Source organism: Kogia breviceps, chromosome 14, assembly GCF_026419965.1.
Source record: "Kogia breviceps isolate mKogBre1 chromosome 14, mKogBre1 haplotype 1, whole genome shotgun sequence".
Classification (NCBI taxonomy): domain Eukaryota; kingdom Metazoa; phylum Chordata; class Mammalia; order Artiodactyla; family Physeteridae; genus Kogia; species Kogia breviceps.
In genome coordinates, this window is record NC_081323.1 from 81261829 (window position 1) to 81280673 (window position 18845).

Consider the following 18845-nt stretch of genomic DNA (forward strand, 5'->3'; position numbering starts at 1 on the left):
TTTGAAAATGGGCAATGATCCAGATGGTATCCTGCTTTCAGTGCGTTGCCCACGTGTTTGCCTCCAATGCATTCTCCCTGATGCCTGGTCTGTTGAAAAAGACATCAGATGTATGAACAAAACACAGCTACACGCCACGCCACAGCCGAGCCTCTCCAATACGATGAAAGAATCCAGGTGCGAAAGGTCACGCTGTTAGAACTCCTTTTATGTGCGGTTCAAACACAGGCCAAACTCTGACGTTACAGGTCAGCAAGGGAAGTGGGGTGGGTTGGCTGCTGGAAGGGGGTTATGATAGAGGCCTCTGGGGGGCTAGGAATGCTCCGAACTTGATCTGGGTAGTTACCCGGGTGACTTGCTTTCTAACACATATTGAGCTGCTGACGTAATAAATAGCTTTGTCCCCCCTCGATAAACCGCTTTAAAGAGACAGGTCTGGGATCCCCTGTTACGCAACACACAAGAAAGTTGTCTTGACACGTCTTCAGAGCTTTAACCGACGTCTTCAGCCAGAACTTTAACCGACGAGTTCCCACCCTTTGACCCAGTCCTTTAATCAATTTATCCCTTTTTTTTTTTTTTTCTCTTGGCCGAGCCGCAAGGCATGCGGGATCTTAGCCCCCCGACCAGGGATTGGCAGTGAAAGTGTGTAGCCACTGGACTGCCAGGGAATTCCCTAACAATTTATCCTGAGAAAATTATCCAAAACACAAAGATTTATGTACAAAAACGTTTCACCAAAGCATGTCCAACATCCGTAAATACACATGCCAACACACAAAAAAGGGAAATGGCAGACCACCTAAGTGCCCCACCGGGGCTGAAGCCAGCATCATACAGACTAATGACCTCGCGGAAAAGCCTGGGATGGAGACTCCAGACATTTCATCTCAGTGGGCGGCATCCACGAGTGACTTTCTCTCCTCTACTCTTCTGCGTTTTGTAAATGATCTGAGGCGAGGAGTATGACTTTTGCAATTTGGAAAGAAATAACAGAAACCTCATTCTTAAAAAGAAAAGTTTTTTAAAAGAACCGACCCACGTGCTGCCCCACCCCCAGGACAGGAAAGCAGCCCAGGCCCGGGCAAAGGGCTGACACATGCACCACGCTGCTTCCTGGGGAAACGAGGGAGGCCTTCCGCCTTCCCCGCCTTCCGCCTGGAGGAGGAGCTGGGGCCTGGCCGTGGGAAGACACGCCCCTGCTGAGCCCTGGATTCTGGAAGGTGGGGCTTGAGCCCTCTCAGGTGGGGGTGGGGGCTCATGAAGGTGAGCTCTCTTCTCAAGAGCCGGCTCCCGAGGACCAAGCTAGGGCCACGCCTGTGCTCAGGGAGCTAAGCCAACGAAGGGAACCCCCAAACCCAGGCTCTGCCCCAGAGGAGATGGGGCAGCTGCTGTTGGCAGTGTGCGGGTGTCTGGGTCGCCTCAGGGGCCTGTCCCAGCGGGAGGGGAGGCCAGGCTCCGGTGGGCAGACAGCTCCCCGGAGGTCAGGTTTCCATCTCGTTATTTAAAGCCCGGCTCCCGGCGGGCGGGCAGGGGCGGCCACCGCCTGCGTGACCAGGATGAGGAATCGCAATCCTGACTCGGCCCGCGTGCCCATGGCAACTGGCGTCGTGGCCTTGGAGACTAATCTCCAGGCTGCCAGCCGGCAGGGGCCTCTCTGGGCGGGGCGTCGCTCCTTGCGGAGGCCCTGGGCTGGGGAGCGGGCTCAGGCAGTCTCCCAGCTGAGGAGGGGGCATCTGGCCTCGCAGCAGGGCCCCCAGCCAGGCTCAAAATGCACCAGTTCCCACGGGCACAGCCTCTGCCACACGCCGCCCCCAACTCATGGTCATGCATGTGGGGACATGACCCATATGTGCACACACGCCAAAACCATCACACTTCATTCCACAGAGCACTGGGACAGACAGCAGGTGTTCCCGCCCTAGAGAGAGTCCCGGGCTGGGAGGAGATAGGATAGTTACAATAAAACAGACTTAGAAAAAACGAGATTAGAGCACAGGGTGACACTTCTTGATTTGAGTGGTGGTTACACAGGGCATATCCATAGGTTAAAACTCATCACGCTGGAAACTTAAGATTTATTCATCTTACTGTTAAGTAAATTATATTTCCGTCAAAGGTAAAAAGTGACACACGCAAGAAGCACAGGATGGTGGAAGGCGGAATCAGGGAAGACTCCTTGGAGGAGGCGATACCCAAGCAGACTGCAGTGTCACGTCACGTGGGAGCAGGAGTTTGCAGGGGAGGAGCAAAGCCCGGGCAGCAATACCCAGGCACCGCTCACCTACAAGGGGGATGACTGCTCTGCCCCACGCAGGGCCCACCTCCTTGGAATAAAATGCTGAGCAAATACGGCAGGATCTTTGAAGGAAAGCCAAATTAGGCAGGACCGTTTGAAGGAAAGCCAAATTACCGGCTGCTCAGGAAACCCAACCACCAGCCAGGGCCACCCATGTGTCTTGGTCGAGCCTGAGCTGAGCGCTGGGTTGAGTGGGGACGGGCCTGGCTCTGTGTGGCTGCTGCAACGTCCAGGGCAGGGCAGGAAGTGGTGGGGGAAGACGAGGGCACGGTTGCTGGGGCCAGGTCAAGGACCTTGGAAGGTCCTCGTTTAAGGGGCGGGAAGCACCAGCAGGTTTGGGGCGGGGGCAAAACAAGGTTAGTTTAGGGGGTCCTGGCAGGTGAACTACAGGGCGCAGGACTGGAGACGGGGAACTGGTAGCTACCAAGCTTCTGCAACAGTCCAGGCCAGGGATGGCCACGTCGGAGGCAGATGGTGGCAGTGGGACAGAGGAGAGGATGGATGTGATCACTGAGCAGGGCAGAGCTTTGTGACTGAGTGGATGGGGGTGTCCCGAGAGGGAGGCCCCTGGAGTGACACCTGGGTTTCTGGTTTTGTTGATAGAGCGGATGAGGGTGCCCCCAGCTCAGCAGGGAACAGAGGGAGGAGACTGGAGGACAGGAGGCCTAGAGGCCGACTCTGGGACACTGAGGGACACCTGTAACCCGTGGGCGATCAGGGGCTGGGCTTGGCTGGGAGCTCCGGGCAGAAGGGACAAAATCTGCTCAAGACACGTGGCAGGGCACTAGCAAAGGCCGAGCGTGCCAGGGAGAACACAGTGGGAGAAATGAGGGGCCCTGAGGACAAGGGAGAGTCAGAGAGTCAGGGGAGGGGAAAAGGGTGGAGGTCAGAGGTCAGGAGGCTGGCCAAGGAGCCTAGAGGAACACGGACACCGGGGTGGGAGGTGTGGCAAATGGGTGACCCCAGGGGAGCAGATGCAGAGGGCTGAGGAGTGGACGCAGGTGGAGGCCGTGGGGTGTGGGCGAGAAAGGAGGTACAGAAGGAGGGGTGGGGAGGGCTCAGAAGGCCTTCATCCTTTAGGATGCGAAAACCTGGAACCAATCGGGTTGGATGGAGACACAGTCTCCGCTGGGGAGTCTCTCCCGGGTCCTTCCAGATGGACCCCAAAGCCTCTGAGTTCAGGACACAGGCCCCAAAACCCTTGTGCCAAACCCTCTGCCAATCCGGGACAGTGAAGAGTGCCGACCCCACGGCCGCTTCTTTCCATCGGACGGGAAGGTGTGTGCTGGTCAGCAGAGGCTGGACCCAAAGCTGACCAACCAGGGAGGCAGAGAGAGTGCTGGTGTCACCAGCCTCCCCAACAGGACATGCCCACGTGGGGAGGGGATTTTGTTTCGTTCACAGCTGTCCCCCAGAACCACAGCGGGCAGTCCATAATACTTGCTGGGTGGATGAATGAGTCACTGAAAGGAACCAGAAGTCTGAAGAGTGAGGGAGAGGCAAAACCAAGCTGAGCCAAACTCCACCAACCCCGGCACCCAAGGCCCTGCCCCAGCACGTCCAACCCTACCACACAGGCACCCGGCCGGCCCGAGTGCCCCCTGCTGCCCTGTCTGCTCCTCTCGGCGTGAGGAGCGGGGGAAGTGCCTGGGCTTTGGGGTCAACCAAAGCTGGGGTCAGGAGTCCACCCGGCCATCACCAGCCTGTGACTTCCACTGGGCACCCAAACTCTCCACGGGTTTCCTCCCGAGCAAAATGGCACCCCCAAATGCGCCGCGCTCAGCATTGACAGGATCACGCGTGAGATAACGTGTGTAAAGTGTCTGGCTCAGGCCTGGAGACCCCACGGGCTCGGAGATGACGGTGAGGACGGCTTCGCGCTGACGTCACCTGCTGAGTGGCTGTCTCCCCCTGACGTCCCCTGTCTCACCATCTCCAGGTCAGCTCACCCGGGGCTCCTGGCGGGCAGCACAAGGGCGCTTCTGTTCCCCTGCGTGCTGGGGGGACCTGGGTGGGAAATGCAGGCCTGGCACTCGGCTGGGCATCAGGGAGCTGGCTGGCCCTGGGCAGCTCATCACTGAGCTGAGTGACAGCACTGGTTCCCAGGCATCTGCAGAGCTTGGGGGCTGGGTGTCAGGAGACGGTGGGAAGAAGCTCGGTGGCGCCAGCCCCTGGGGCGAGCGCATCTCCCGAGAGCCCCCCTGCCAGACGTAAACAGGCCTTCTCAGAAGGATGAGAAACGTGGACGCGAGGCACCAGGAGCACCAGGCCCCGTCTTGTCGGAAAAAGGCTGGGGGCGGAAGAGAGCTAATCACTTGTGGGTGAGCTCATCGGGCCGCTGGGCTCGCCCACAGGCCCCTGGCAACCCAGCCCCGCCCTCCGTCCTCCTGTTTCTGGCTTCTACTCAACCCGGCCCCCTGACCTGCGGGCCACCAGGGGTGTGGAGCAAGGGTCCCAGGAACCCATCGGAAGGATCCTAGCTTCTGACTCCTGATGACACCCCGAAGTGGAACCTGGGCACCACCCATCTCTGAGCCTCAGTTTCCCCATCTGTAAGTGCAGAACTTGGGCTAGAAGTTCTCAGCTCCAGATGGAAGGACCACCACGACCCCTCCCAGGCATCTGGCCTCTATACCTGCCCTGATCTACTCCAGAGCAGTCATCTGAGTCACCCGCCCCCCCCACACACCCCTTCCTCATTTCTGGCCTGTCCACAGGCACCACCCCCAACCTGGATGCCCTCCAGCCCCCTCACCCTCTTGTTCTTACTCCTTTATTTCATTCTATTTTTTAAAATGCTTTATTTATCTATCTGTCTATTTATTTTGGCTGCGCAGGGATCTTAGTTGCAGTACACAGGATCTTCCTTGCGGCACGTGGGATCTTTATTTGCGGCGGGTGGACTTCTTAGTTGCGGCATGCATGCGGAATCTAGGTCCCCGACCAGGGATTGAATCCGGGCTCCCTGCAATGGGAGCGCAGAGATCCCACTGGACCACCAGGGAAGTCCCCTGTTCCCGGCTCCTTTAAATCCTGACCACATACACTCCAGGACCCTTTCCTCCTACCCTCCCCATTCTGGGGGCTCCCCCAGTCCTAGTCCTGGGCCTGTCCACCCCCCTGAGCCCCTTATCCACCTGAAGGATGCCACAGGACCCTAACTAACTGCACAGTATTTTCACTGCACCTGTTATGACATGGACCCAGAACTGGGGTGACTCAGGCCCAGTTCCCATCCCAGAGCTCCCAGGTGGGGAAAGAGAAGCCAGAGCTTATATATGGTGACCCACTCACGAGAGAGGAGGCCACCCCCGTTCAGAGGTCCACTCATCGGGTATTTGTCAACTGCACCTGCTGCCTCCCCAGGTCCCTGCACCCTCTGTCTGCACACACTCACACACACATCTCATGGCGGACACGTGCTGGGGCCCCAAGTCCCATTCATTCCTTTCACAAATAGTTAAGTAACACCTGCAGACCCACTGTGTGCTCTAGACGAGGAACGCCACCACCAGACAGGGAAGATGGAGCCGCACGGTCCATCCTGGGGGTGTCACGGTGAATCCCTGCCCCTGCAGGATCAGGGGGTTGGTTCACATCAATGACCAGGTCCCCAGGGGATGACACGCATTCTTTTGTGGCTGGACGCTCACAGGCTCCCACACACAGGTGCACACGGATCACCCCTCGCCGGCCACAGCTGCTTTCACACACCATCACACCTGAGGCCCCTGCACCCTGGGAGGGGGGCAGGATCTAGATCACCATCCATCCTGCACTGGACAGCTGGGGCCCAGCGTGCAGGTGACCCGCGCTCCACCGCACGAGCCAGGGGGAGCCAGGGCTCCAGGCCACGTTCCCGCTCCTCTCCCTGGCCCCCCCACTCCTGTGTGTACTCAGGCTGGTGCACAGACACCACTTCCTTCTCCAAACTCACGCCCGCATCTCCACCCTCACTTGGGCGAGGGGAGCCTAGCTACCTCGATCCACCGGGGACAAGCTGGGGCTCCGCTAAAGCTCCAGCCAGGTGACGCGATTCAATAAAGTGACCCGTGCCTGCCCTTCTCTCCCAACCCCAGGGACGAGCAGAGCCTGGAGGAACCCAGCACAGGTCACACCATTTCCTCCTTAGGGCCCGATCACTGCTGACGGGCAGCCCTCACTTCCAAAAGCCCATGGTCTCAGGAGCATGCACAGGGCCAGCCCTCGGGAGATCTGGGTCTAACTGACCGTGTGCCACCTACCGGGGCTGTGTGACGTAGGGCAACCTGCTTCCCCTCTCTGGGCCTCAGTCTCCTCCTCCCCTAGACACCTATGGCACCCTGCTCCTTCCTTCCTCACAGAGCAGCGGTGGGAGGTGAGAGCCGGGCCCCAACGGAGCCTTTCTATCCAAATCCCGCCTTGGCCTGGGTCCTGGCTGAACCTCACTTTTCCATGAAGCCTCGCAGTACGGCCATCCTTATCAGCAGCCATGTGTGACCACCCAGTGCTGTGCTGTTAGCAACCTTCTTTCAAGCCCCTGCAGCAACCCTCCAAGCACAGCTCCACCCATCTGACAGATGAGGACACGGAGGCTCAGAAAGGCTGAGTAGCTTGCCCAAGGCCACACAGCAGGAAGACTTCGGGGCCAGCTTCAAAGCAAAGTCTGCCAGAGGCAAACATGTGCCCGACACCCACACACCTCCCCTGAGCAGCCCCCCAAGCACGGCTCACTGCTCAGTGGCTTGCGTGTGGGTATCTGCAGAAAGGCTGAGGGGTCCTCCCTTGGTTCATTATTCCATTATGTCTTTTTTGCCTCCCTCAAGAGAGAGAGGCTTCAGGACAGGGGCCGGGCCTCCTTTCTGGGGTTGCAGTGAGGCCCAAGGTGGGCTTCCCGGAGTCATCATGGGTCCTGACAACCAGAAGGGACCCTACAGATACGGAGATGTAATTTTCTGAGCCAAGAACAGGGCGGAGGGCGGTGCCAAGATTGCGGGCCTTCCGGGATGTCGGGGTGAGTCGTGGAGACGGTGGAGGAGAATTCTGGCAGCTGTCAGCCCTCCATGACATGGGGTCGGCCGGTCTGCCCTCACGTCTGCAGCAGCAGACGCCAAGCCAAGAAAACGGGAGCAAGGAGGCACTGGTTTCATTTCCAAAAAAGAAACCCTGTCTGAAGCCTGGGATGAGAAAAGCACTCCTCTTCCAAAGTTCCGTCCCCGCAGAGGGGCAGGCCGGCAGCGAGGGGTCCCAGGCACTGCCCCTGGCATCTCTATGTCCCCTCCCATTGGGCTCCAGGGTCCTGGCCCCCCGAGGCCTGCAGAGTGAGAACCCTCCCGGTGGGAGTGACATAGCTCTGAACTGGCTCCCCAAGGTGGGTGGTGGGTACCTGGACCGTAGCCAGCGCCAGCTCCGTGCCACGCCCACGACCCCACCACCCCACGTGCTCACGGAAGTCGCGAGAGCTCTCGGCAGCGCCATGAGGACGGACGCGGCCCACACAGGCAGTGGCTCAACGTTACACCAGATAAATGTAGCACCTGCATCGTCAAGACTGGGTCCACCCGTACCAGAAGCGTCACTACCCATGATATCCACCTGCCCCCGGGCTCCAGGGGCCTCTTTTTTATTAGGCAGTCCTTCCAGTTCGTCAGCCCCATTCTACAGACCCCAAGGACGGTGTCCGCTGGGATGTACCTGGACACATAATGAGGCTTGAGGTTTCCCCGAGGTGACGCCATGAGCTCCCGGGGGCAGAAATCGGTGCCCCTCTCTCCTGCTTGGCCCCAGGGGCCATCAGCGTACACTCCATTGCATCAACTGCTCAGCAGCCCCCTGCCTCCTGCCTCCGAGCAGAATCTACAGCCACCAGGTCCCGCTGTGGGCTCTCCTCTCTCCTCCTCTGGGGTGTTTCCCGTACCCCGATCACTCTCACTCCCCTACCACCACCCCCCTCACCACGGTCTGCCCCCAGACCCCCGGCCAGCTGTTCTGCCTCAATGCGTCCACCCAGCCTCCTGCAGAGGAAGCCCGGGGAGGCTCCGGGGCACCTGCAGGAGGACAGGGAGCCCTGGACCAAGAGTCACGAGACGTGGTTTTGGATCCTGATTCTTGTAACTCTGGGACCTTAGCCACGTGTCTTCCCAGCCCCGGGCCTCGGCTTCTCCATCTGAAAAGGAAAAGAGGTCAACGTATCCCGAGGTCCCCTCCAGCTCTAAGGGTTGTGACACATCCCACCCAGGAGGCTCAGGAGTAGGGGAGGGAGAAGGGTGCCTGAGGAAGGTGGCACGGGGGCTCCCACAGAAGCTCTGGGCCCCAGCCCTGGGCCGAAGTCACATCCTGAAAGACAGACCCCGACTGGTTGCCAGGGGATGGGTGTGTGTGGATCTACTTAATGGGTCAGGACTTCTTTTTGGAGTGATGAAATGCTCCGAAATTAGACCATGGTGAACACTGCACGACTTTACGAGCATATGAAAACACACTGCAGTGTACATTGTACTTTTTTTTTTTTTTTTTTTTGGCCGCACGTGGGATCTTAGTTCCCTGACCAGGGATCGAACCCGGGCCCCCTGTAGTGGAAGCACGGAGTCTTAACCACTGGACCACCACGGACGTCCTGAAGTGTGCATTTTAAAGGAAATAATTTTCAAAACAACAAAAAAAATCCAACATGCTAGAGAGGAAGAGAACAAAGTCCCTAAAGGCACCACTGAGCCCCAACCCGAGGCTCTGAGGACCGACCCACAGGCTTCTTCTTGGGGGGAATGCATAAACCCCTCTTGGTTTACGCCTCTGTACTTGGGTTTTCTATCACCTGGAGCCAAACATGCTCCTAACTGATGGTCTCGTCCCTGTGCCCCCTGCCGGGACTAGAGGGGCTCCGCACACTGGGCGGCACGTGTCTGAGGCTGGTGGTCAGGATTCAGCTAACCGGCCAGCTCCCGGGCACGGTCGCTGCCAGCGGCCTCTGGATCAGCACACAGACGTGCACACGCGCACGTGCACGCACAAGAGCGTGTGTCTAAACAGTCCAGGGGATTAGCTGTTCTGAGCCTTCACACTTGTGCTCTCTCCACACGCACCAGCTGCCCTTCACGGAGGGGGAACCCCCCAAACCGGTCTGCACGCGGCGCCCCCCACTACCATTGCCATTACCCTCTGGACGCCTCTGAGAGGCACAGCCAGGCCAGCAGAGGCAGCAACTGGGGACGATGGGGTGAGCCTGTGAGAGCTGGGACGGAAGGGCAGAAAAGCCCCTTGACGTTCCAAGGCCCCGCCCCAAATGTCCCGGCACCCAGCTTGCTTCTCATTCACTTAACAAGTTGGTGCAGGACACACGCTGTGTCAGGCAGCGAGCTGGGGGCAGGGATGCGGAGGGACAGGGCAGCACGGCCCTGACCCATGGGAGGGAGACAGACAAGCACAAGACCAGCTGGAACACAGCAAGTGAGGGGCGCTGAGCTGCAGGAACACAGAGGAGGGGCACTTAACACAGACCCGGGAGGGGACATCAGAGAAGGCTTCCGGAGGGAAGTGACATCCAAGCTGGGACCTGCAAGAATCCACCCCAGACTCCTCTTGTATCCCACCCGTCCTCCAGACACCTCCTGCAGGCTGCCCTCAGGCCCACTGGGGAGTACGGCGGGGCCCATACCCCTGGGTAGCCCAGCACCAAGGTAGGGCTTGGCATCAGGATGCCTGATCACCCACCCCTAGGGTCTGAGAGGTGGACAGGCCAAGGGGACTAAGCACTTCTACCCCTGGGGTTTTCCCAGCTTACAGAAACAGAGACTCGGGCACGGCACAGCGCACGCTCCGTGGGCAGAGGAGGCAAGAGCAGAGAGGGGAATGACGGCGTCCGGTTCCTCTCTGGGCAGGCCTGGAGCTCTCCAAGGGCCAGCCTCTGGGATCATCGTGTGACAAGCTGAGAAAACATTCTTCACTGGGATGGGGACCAGCTTCTCCCAGCTGAACACGCAGATCCTCCCAAGAACCCTGTCGTGCAGGGATAACCACACTCATTTGTTCAGATGAGGCTCAGAGAGGTAAAGTCACTCGCCTGAAGTCACACAGCAGGTGAGGGGTAGAACTGGGGCCCGAACCCTTGCCTGTCTGGTTTCAAAGGCTCTGACGGTTAAATGGCACCCTGCTGGGAAGTGGGGAAGCTTTAAGGCAGCCAAAGGAGCCTGCCCCCAAGGAGGGGCACTGGCCTCCCACCCAGGGCATGCAGGAGCATCTATCTCCCCACCCTGGATGTGCCGAGAACAGAGCACCTGAGGCAGTGGCTGGCTCCGGGTGGGCCGGTGGCCAATGGACCAGGATCAGAGGGAGGATGTGGTTAGACTATCCCCCAGAGGGCTGCACCCCCCAGCCAGGGTACACATGGAGAACAGGGGCACCTACCTCCTTCCCAGAGGCCCTACCTTTCCCAAGCTGGGCCTCTCTGCCGAAAGCCACCACACCTGAAAAACCAGCTCCTGGATAAACATGAGACACCAGATGGGCCCAGTCACAAGACCCCCTTGGAGCCCGCCAGGACCACCTTGGAGCTGGCTGGGTGGGTGGGCAGGCAGGAGTCCTGCCTGCTCCAGGGAGCCACCCAGGGGCACCCGAGGGCCCTTCTGCACAGGGCTAGCCTGCCACGGTCCCTCCGCCGAGTACAGCCCAAGCGTGGGACTCAGGGGTCCAGCTTTTGAGGACATGGGGGAGAGGACAACAGTGGGGTGGAGGGGGGGGCAGCTGGCTCATCAGGAAAAGTCAATGACTTCCTCGTAAGAAAGTTAAAACCCCCCAAATCTCTCAAAACACCCATGCAGGCCATGCTGCTGTCACCCACGGGGTTCCCTTTCCTTAGGTAGCCACGACCCCTGGGGGGGGGTCCCCCTTCACTCAGGGACCGCCATTCATGAACCCACAGGCAGCGCTGCCTCCGTTTTCTAGATGGTCAAACTGAGGCTCAGCTGTCTGGCAGCCACCCAACATGCGCAGCAGGCAGGCGGCAGAGCTGGAATCGGCCTGACCAGAAGCTTCTGTGACCAACCGAAATCTCAGTGCTGCCGCCCACACGAACATTCAGGAGAAGAGCCACAGCCAACTGTGGGTCTCAGATGTTTGTCAACCAACATTTTATTTAGAGCCCTAACAGGTAACTTGGCTAGAAGTGGCCCTACTCCAACTCAGAGGGGGACACAGGGTGCTGGAAGCCCGCATGTCCCCACCTCCTTCCCCCGCGGGGTCCCGTGCTCTCCAGGGCTCTGCGGAAGCCCACTGGCTTGTGTGACCGCTGCTTAGTCTCAAGCTGGCCCTGGAAACCAGACGCTCTGTTCTCCTGTTCACAGGGGACCACGCCGAAGCACAGAGATGTGGTGTCACTCACCCGAGGTCACACAGTCCCATTCTGTTTGACCCTAAATCATGCTCCTGCCTGCCCTCCTTCCATATCCGCTTGTTTCAGGAAAACACAGAATTTGTATCCCACACTATAGAGCCACAGAAGAAGTGGAGACCAGGGACTCACTGCCAGAGACCCCCAGACTGCTGGGGGAGTGGGGCACACAGAGACGGGCAAGACACCACCGCGCACAGAGAGCTTCCCTCCCTTCAGGTTCACCCTCTTCCCCCAGAGCATCAATTGTCCAGGGAGCCACCCGGTCGATGGGTGGGTGGAAGATTGCAGCCTTGAGGGCGGCCACAGGCAGGTGTAATTTCATCGGGAGCTCCCCGTCTGTGCAAGTCACCAGAAACGGAGGATGAAATTCCAGCTCTGCGGACAGAAGCGTGCAGCGATCCTGGCTCAGGGTCGGCTCTCAAAGCGGGTGGGGAGGGGGTGTCTTTGGGAACATGAGGAAAAGATACCCCCTCCACTGGGCAGCCCCGAGCCGGAGCTCAGCTCTCCTCCACGAGAAGAGTGGTAGCGCTCTGTGATATAGCCGTGCCACGGAGTACTACTCAGCCACCAAAAGGACCATCTCCCAGTGCCCCGACAATGCATTAGGTGGAATGTTAGAAGCTAGACGCAGGCTGCATACCGCGTGATTGCATTTATGGGACGCTCTGGAGGATGCGAAGCCAGAGACAGAAACCAGATCAGGGGTTGCCTGGGGCTGGGGGAAGGGAGGGGGCTGGCTGCATGCGGGCTTGAGAGAAACTTTGGGGGGGATGGAATGTTCTATGTCTTGACAGGGGCTGGGCTATGTGAATGCATGCACGGGTCGAGTTCCTTGGACGGCACACTTAAGCCCCAGGCATTTCACCAGATATTCCGCATCCCTCGACAATATACATGATAACACGTGGGGTGAGCCCTTCCTCCGTGCCAGCCTGGGGCTGGATGCCAGGACCTGAGACCCTGCAGACCTGGTGCCTCTGCAAGTTTCTCACTAGCTTGTGGAGTGACCGATGGATGGACGGACAGATACAGAGCCCCCCCCAGGGCAATTCTGCCAGTAGCCAGAAAACGTACCTTGAGACCCCACTAGACCCCGCCAGCAAACAGGCCTGGCCCTGCCCAAGCCTCCAGGAGAGAAGCAGCCTGAAAGGTCTCCTCCAGCTACAGGCCAGGAAGGGACACGGCCTCAGCTGTCCCTCCTTCCCCAACCACACAGCCAGGCCGGGCACCTACGAGCTGCCCAGGACCCCAAGCCCTCAAGCTGGGACCTCTCGCCTCTGGCTTCCCACGCCGTCTCCACTCCAGACCTGCAGCGGTGCGACCCACCTACCCCTCTATGGAGCCTCCACCATGCAACACTGAACCCCCCAAAACCACAGCACCACCATCGGGCTTGGGCAGAGCCAGGGCATCATCGCCACTTTACACACAAACACACAGCCAGCTGGGGGGAGGGGACATGGGTCACTCCCTGGCCTTGGGCCCTCCCGCGACATTCCAGGGGCCTCAGTGCAACACAGGGGCTGGGGCTTCTGCCTCAGATGGCGGCGGCGGCATGGCAGCGGGGACGGCATGGCAGCGGGGACGCAATTCCCAGCAACCAGCATGCTGTACTCACCCGGCATCCCTTTAAAGGGACAACCCCTCAAACCTGGGACCAGCCCAAAAAGGACCCTCCCCTACCAGGGGCCCCAGAGGCGCAATCTCCAGCCTTGGGCGGGGAGCACCAGAGAAACAGCTTCCCAGGGCTCAGGCCTGGCTCTGCCAATCCTAATTCGGCGTCAGCGAGGGCGACCCCGGCAACTTCCCGGCTCCTCCCAACGCTTCCTAAGACACCGTATGGACCGCAGTGGCCCAGAAGACTCTGAACACGAGGGCCTCCCAGAACGGGGATCCCTGAGGCCCCAAGGACCCAGGCCTAACAGGAGCTCTGGACACTTGGACCCCAGACAGGAGAAAGCCCAACCGAGGAAATCAGAATCGCCGCTGCCGGATTCAGACTCCCTCTAGACCATCCCCCGACCCTCAGGTTGAGTCCTGACCCCAAGTCCAGGCCCCAGCCACACCCTGGGTCCCTCCCTAGCCCCCAACAATCTCACTGCCCACAGGCCGCAGCTGAAAGGTTGCCAGAAGAAACACAAGACCCCCAGTTGAGTCTGAACGTCACGTAAACAGGAAGTAAATTTTTAGTGTCATTTACAGCCCCAATACCGCATTTATCTGTCGCTTATCCGAAATCCAAATGTCACTGGGTGTCCCTCTTTTAACTGGCTAAATCTGGCAGCCCGGAGCAGGTGGTCCTGAAGGAGGGAGACAGGTGGGCACACAAATAGCTGTGGGTCAGCCAGGCCCGGCTCGGGACCAGGAGGAAGGGAGCTCGGAGCGAGAGTCCTGCTCCCTGCCTGGCACACCCCCGCCAGTCACCCCAAGCCCGTGCCTGGTCAAAGCAAAGCCTCACCCAGCTCATTCAGGAAACCTCGCTCACCCCGGAGTGAACAAGGGCTGTGCCCCATCCTCCCCCGGCACTCTGAGCCTCTTTGTGTCATCAGACGTAACCCACAGCACTAAGTCTGAAGTGACGAAATATCGACCCCAGTGGAAGAGTCCCAGCCAGACATCCTGCAAATGAGGAACCTGGGAGCCCAGCAAGGCTGGCTCCCCCTGGGCCACCCCTGGATGCCCCAACATTTACACCCAGAAGTCTCCACTGTCACCCTGTCACCAAAGGGGTGACATGCCACCGTCTTGGGACCAGGTTTGACTCCTTCACTCCTCCCATATAAAACTATCCTCCCCACAGCCTGCCCTGCTTGTGAATTCCTGCCGGGAATTCCCTTCCAGTCACCACAAGGGGTCACATCTCGTAGGCCCCATATCCTCCTGGGGGCTCCCGAGCCCTCGGTCCCGGACTTGTGAATTAACCCTGCAGTTCCTGTCCCCAGTGCCCCCTGAGGCCTCCACAGAGCCCCTGGAGCTAGCACACCCTCCTGGTCTGTCCCAAAGAACGTGGCTCTGTCCTGGCTGCAGGGCATCAAACAGAGAAATGTCCTCAAATGGCTGAGAGTCGGAGGATCAAGAGACGCTGGACGGATGACGCTCAGGGAGCAAAGGCTCAGGTTTGAGGGAGACGCAGGCTGGGGTGATGGAGTGAGGAGCCTCCCAGAGGACGCCGGCAGGAAGCTCAGGGAAGGACCCTGGGATTCCAACCATTGTGGGAACCTGCCCCAGAGATGGGAATTCAGGAAGAACACAAGAAAATGTGCTTAGCAATTCGGACCCTGGGGCAGGACTTCATTCATTCACTCACTCAATAAGTATTTGGGGACGAGCCCTGGGGCACCACGGAACCAAGAGCAAACCTCAGTCCCCGCCCTGTCCCTAGTACAATCGGGAAGCGTAACTCCTGATTAAGATCAATGTTGGGACAGGGGAACGACAGAATGTCATGGGGACACAGAGGTAGCACCTTGGCCAGTCCTGGGAATGTCTGGGAAGGCTTCCGGCTGGAGGACACGACAGCCAGCTGAGTCCTGGCAGAAGACAGGGAAAAGGCAAATTCTACAGCTCTTATCCCCCATCCTCACCAAGTGGGGCCATTTAAGGAAGCCCTGCCCCCACAGGTGGGAAGAACCTCTGAGGTGAGAGGAACTGCACGTGCAAAGGCCATTCAGGAAAACTGCAAGATTGCAGGTTTCAAAGAATGGGCCCAGGAGGCAGCGGGTGGGCCGACGAGAGCCAGAGGACACGAAGCAGGACCTGGAATGAGGATGGGCCGGCAGATGTGGTCTGTGGTTCCAAGGTCACGCTTAGGACACGAGAGCCCCAAGCGGTCACCCACCACACCACCCTCAGATCCTCACCTGGGGTCTCCAACAACTGGGCCATTACCAAGCTGGGGACGCCCTGGCTGCTGGAGACAGGGAGGCTGCAAGAACAGCTGTCTCCGAGACCCCTATCATTACGTCTGCCTTTCCGACTATTTCCAAGCATCAAACAACTGGAACCACGTCAGAAGGCTAGCCAGCTCGGGAAGACTGCCTTAAATGAACAGATGAAGCACACTGCAAATAAATGACCCTTCCTCCAGCATCTAGAGAACGGTCCTCTTAAGTAGGTTAAGCCTGCCCCTACAATGCTACCCTCCCAGACCCAGTTTTGCAACCTTCCCCCCCCACCCCAGTCCACCCACATTTTGAACGAGTGGTCAATGAGTGGCGGCCGAGTCCCAACCCTGCCTCGCTTCCTCCGCGGGGGTCCTCTGGGGCCCTTTGAGTCTGAGCCACAACTTTCTAGGTCACCCTCGGAGCAGGGTACAGAATGGGGTGTGGTCTTAAGCTCCCCACCTCCCAGAAGGAGATTGGGGGCTCTGCATCCTGTCCCCTTGGGGCCAGGCCTATCCCTTGGTCCACAGGTCCCTGTTCAGAAGAAGGCAGAGGGTACCGCCCACCCTCCTGGACCCCCGCTCCTGATGGCCACCTGATCACCCCCATCCTTTCTGCCCTTGTGCCCGGCCCCTCCCTGCCAGCAGCCACCAACCTCCCCACCACCACTGCCTCTCACTCTGAATAAATAATCGATGCCCTTACCCTTTGGCAATGACGCTGCTGAAATAAATGGGCTGCTCAGAGGCACCTCCCCAGCCCGGAGGCCCCAGGTCAGTACCAGGGAGCAGCTGTCCTAGCCACCGAGCAACCAGACACACGAGGGAGACGATAGCCAGAGGGGTCGGAGCAGCTTCTGGCCACCCCTTCCTTCTGCTGTGGGCAGTAAGAGAAGCCCCCGCAAATGCCCACTCCTCTAGAAGCTGTCCGGGCCTGCCCCACGCCCCACATCAACAGCCCCATACTGCACCCAAGGCCATCGCTTTCCCCACGTGCCGGGCAAGGAGACCCTTACATGCCGAGCTCCCTCACTTGGGCATTTGGTGATGTGGACATAGGAGCCTCCCACCCCAGGTCTAGTCTTGGGAGCCTGGGTCACAGGGCCAGATAGATGCCCAGGGCTCAAGCCCCCTCCAGCAATGCCAGGAGGGCGGAACTCTCAGCTGCACTGTCCCCCTCTGCCCTGGGCCCAGGCCGGGGCATCACCCCTCTCCCTGGCCACAGGCAGGGGCTGGGGAACCCAGGAAAGGCATTAAGCCCATCATACCCAAAGCCCATCCAGCATCCTATGGCTGCTCCAGGGGCCTCCCCACCCATCTGCGGGAACTCAGAGACCACCCACAGACAGGGCATCCCCAACTTGCTCCTCTGAAAGCTTTGCGACCCCCCACTGCCATGCTCTGAGTCTCCTTCCCCCCACCCCACGAGGAGCTCAGCTGCCACCACTCAGGCCAGCCCCCTCCCCAGGGACCCCAACAGGAACCACTGTGCCGGGGCGGTCCTGCCTGGCTGTCCTGTTCAGTCCTGCCTGAACTCAGCCTATAAGTGGGGGGCACCGGCCAGGAGACCGGCCCAGCCCGAAAAAGGCGGAGGTGGGGGGAATTGGGGGGCGGGGGCCGCGGCCTTCCCAGCCCCCTCCGCTCCCACACTGGCGCCCGCCGTCTGGGCAGCACAACTGACCTCATTCGCCAACTGCAGCAGCCTGCGGGCGCCCGCTGCCCGCCCCGGGCGCCCCTACCTCCGGAAGGGCCGGGGGGTGACAGCTCCCGACTGCCACCCCCCCACCGGCAGGTGGGGGCGGCCGTCCCTCCCCTCCCCCGGCCCGAATTATAATCCCAGTCACGTGCCTCCCAATGCACCCAAAAGCCGGACCCAGATTCTGTAACACCTTGAGGGGGAGGGGCGGGGGCCCCGGGGGGGGGGTGGAGAGGGGAGAAGGGCCTCGGCGCCCGCCCCCCGCAAAAGTTTCTCCTACCTTGGAGGATCCCCAAGCGCTCCTGCCAGCGGCGCCCCGGCCCCGGCCCGCGGCCAGGACTCAGACTCCTGCCGCTGCCTCCTTAATTAATCCAGGAGAATGGGGGAAGGAGAGGCAGAGAGAGGCGCGGAGCGGCGGAGGGGGCGGGCGGGAGGAGAGCGGGGCGCTGGGCGGGGAGGGGGCCCGGCGGGGGCTCTCGGGCCGGCCGGGGGGCTGGCGCTCGGCGGCCCCCACCCCCGGCGCGGGCTGCGGCGGAGGGCGGGGCGCGGCGCGGGGAGCGGAGCCGAGAGCGGGAGCGCAGGGAGGCTCTTTGTTCTGTAATCCCAGTAAGATTGCCAGCCATTCGCCCCGGCCCTAATCCCAGCCCCGCGCAACACCACCCTCCATTGGCTGCCATTTACATACGGGATTAGCCCGCCCTGCCCGCCCCGCGCCCCGGCCTGGGCACCGCGGGGGGAGCGCCGTGCCCCCGCCCCGCGCCCGGCGCCCTGAGCGCGCTCCGCCGCAGCGCCCGCCGCCAGGGTGGCCCGCAGGAGGGGCGGCCCCGGCGCCCCCTGGCTGCCCGCGACGCCCCTCTGCCTCCCCAGATCAGGCCGCGGCGGATTAGAAAGCCGAGGCTCGGCCCCGGGAGACCCGGGCGCAGGAGCCGGGCCGCAGGGTCAAGGTCACTCAGCGGGCGCCGGGAGGATCCCCGGGAGACACCAGGGCCCGGAGCGACCGTAGGCCCGGCGCGCCACGCGCTGGGGAAACTGGAAGTGCAGCGGCTGGTCACCCCTGCCGTGCCCGGGTTATTTCCCGGTGGCTTGGCCCGGGTGCCTCTTTCAGCCTTTGTCCCCTGGGATGGAAAGGAAGGCAGTGACATGCCCAAGGTCACAGCAGATGGAGTTGAACACGCCAGGTCCCATCTTGTCTGGGCAGAGCCCTCCTGATTCCCCTGACCCAGGCCACCCCCTTCTCCTCCATACCAGCCGTGCTAAGGAGTCAGAAGCACACCTCCGATCCCCTGCAAAGCGTGTATCTTAATTCATCACGAGGAGCACGGTGGTTCATCGCAGTGCCCTGAGCCCTGTGCTAGGCCCTTGCTATGCTGGACACTGTGGGGAGGAAAACAGACCAGGCAGGCCCCAACCCCAGGGAGTGCCTGGCCTAGATGGAGAGAGTCAGATTGAGAATCTACCAGGTCCTAGCAAAGCCCACTGGGGCCCTGCCGCGCACACAACGGGCCCTTGGTAAAGGCTGACCTTGGTTGGCCAGGTGTCCCCCTGGCAGGCTGTGTCCACACTGACCAGCCCGAGGCCAAGCCCAGAGGGGCCCTTGTGCCCA

The 18845-nt window shown here is 60.4% G+C and overlaps 1 protein-coding gene across 12 annotated transcripts in view; it reads right to left on the reverse strand.

Annotated features, from left to right (window-relative positions):
- Window positions 1-17765, reverse strand: part of GTF2IRD1 (GTF2I repeat domain containing 1) — a 112460-nt gene extending 94695 nt beyond the window's left edge. For all 12 annotated transcript variants that reach the window (XR_010836389.1, XM_067012416.1, XM_059038397.2 and 9 more), the window contains exon 1: window positions 17523-17765. The gene's annotated coding sequence lies outside the window, so the exon portion shown is untranslated. The remainder of the gene's footprint in view (window positions 1-17522) is intronic.
- Window positions 17766-18845: the final 1080 nt, after the last annotated feature.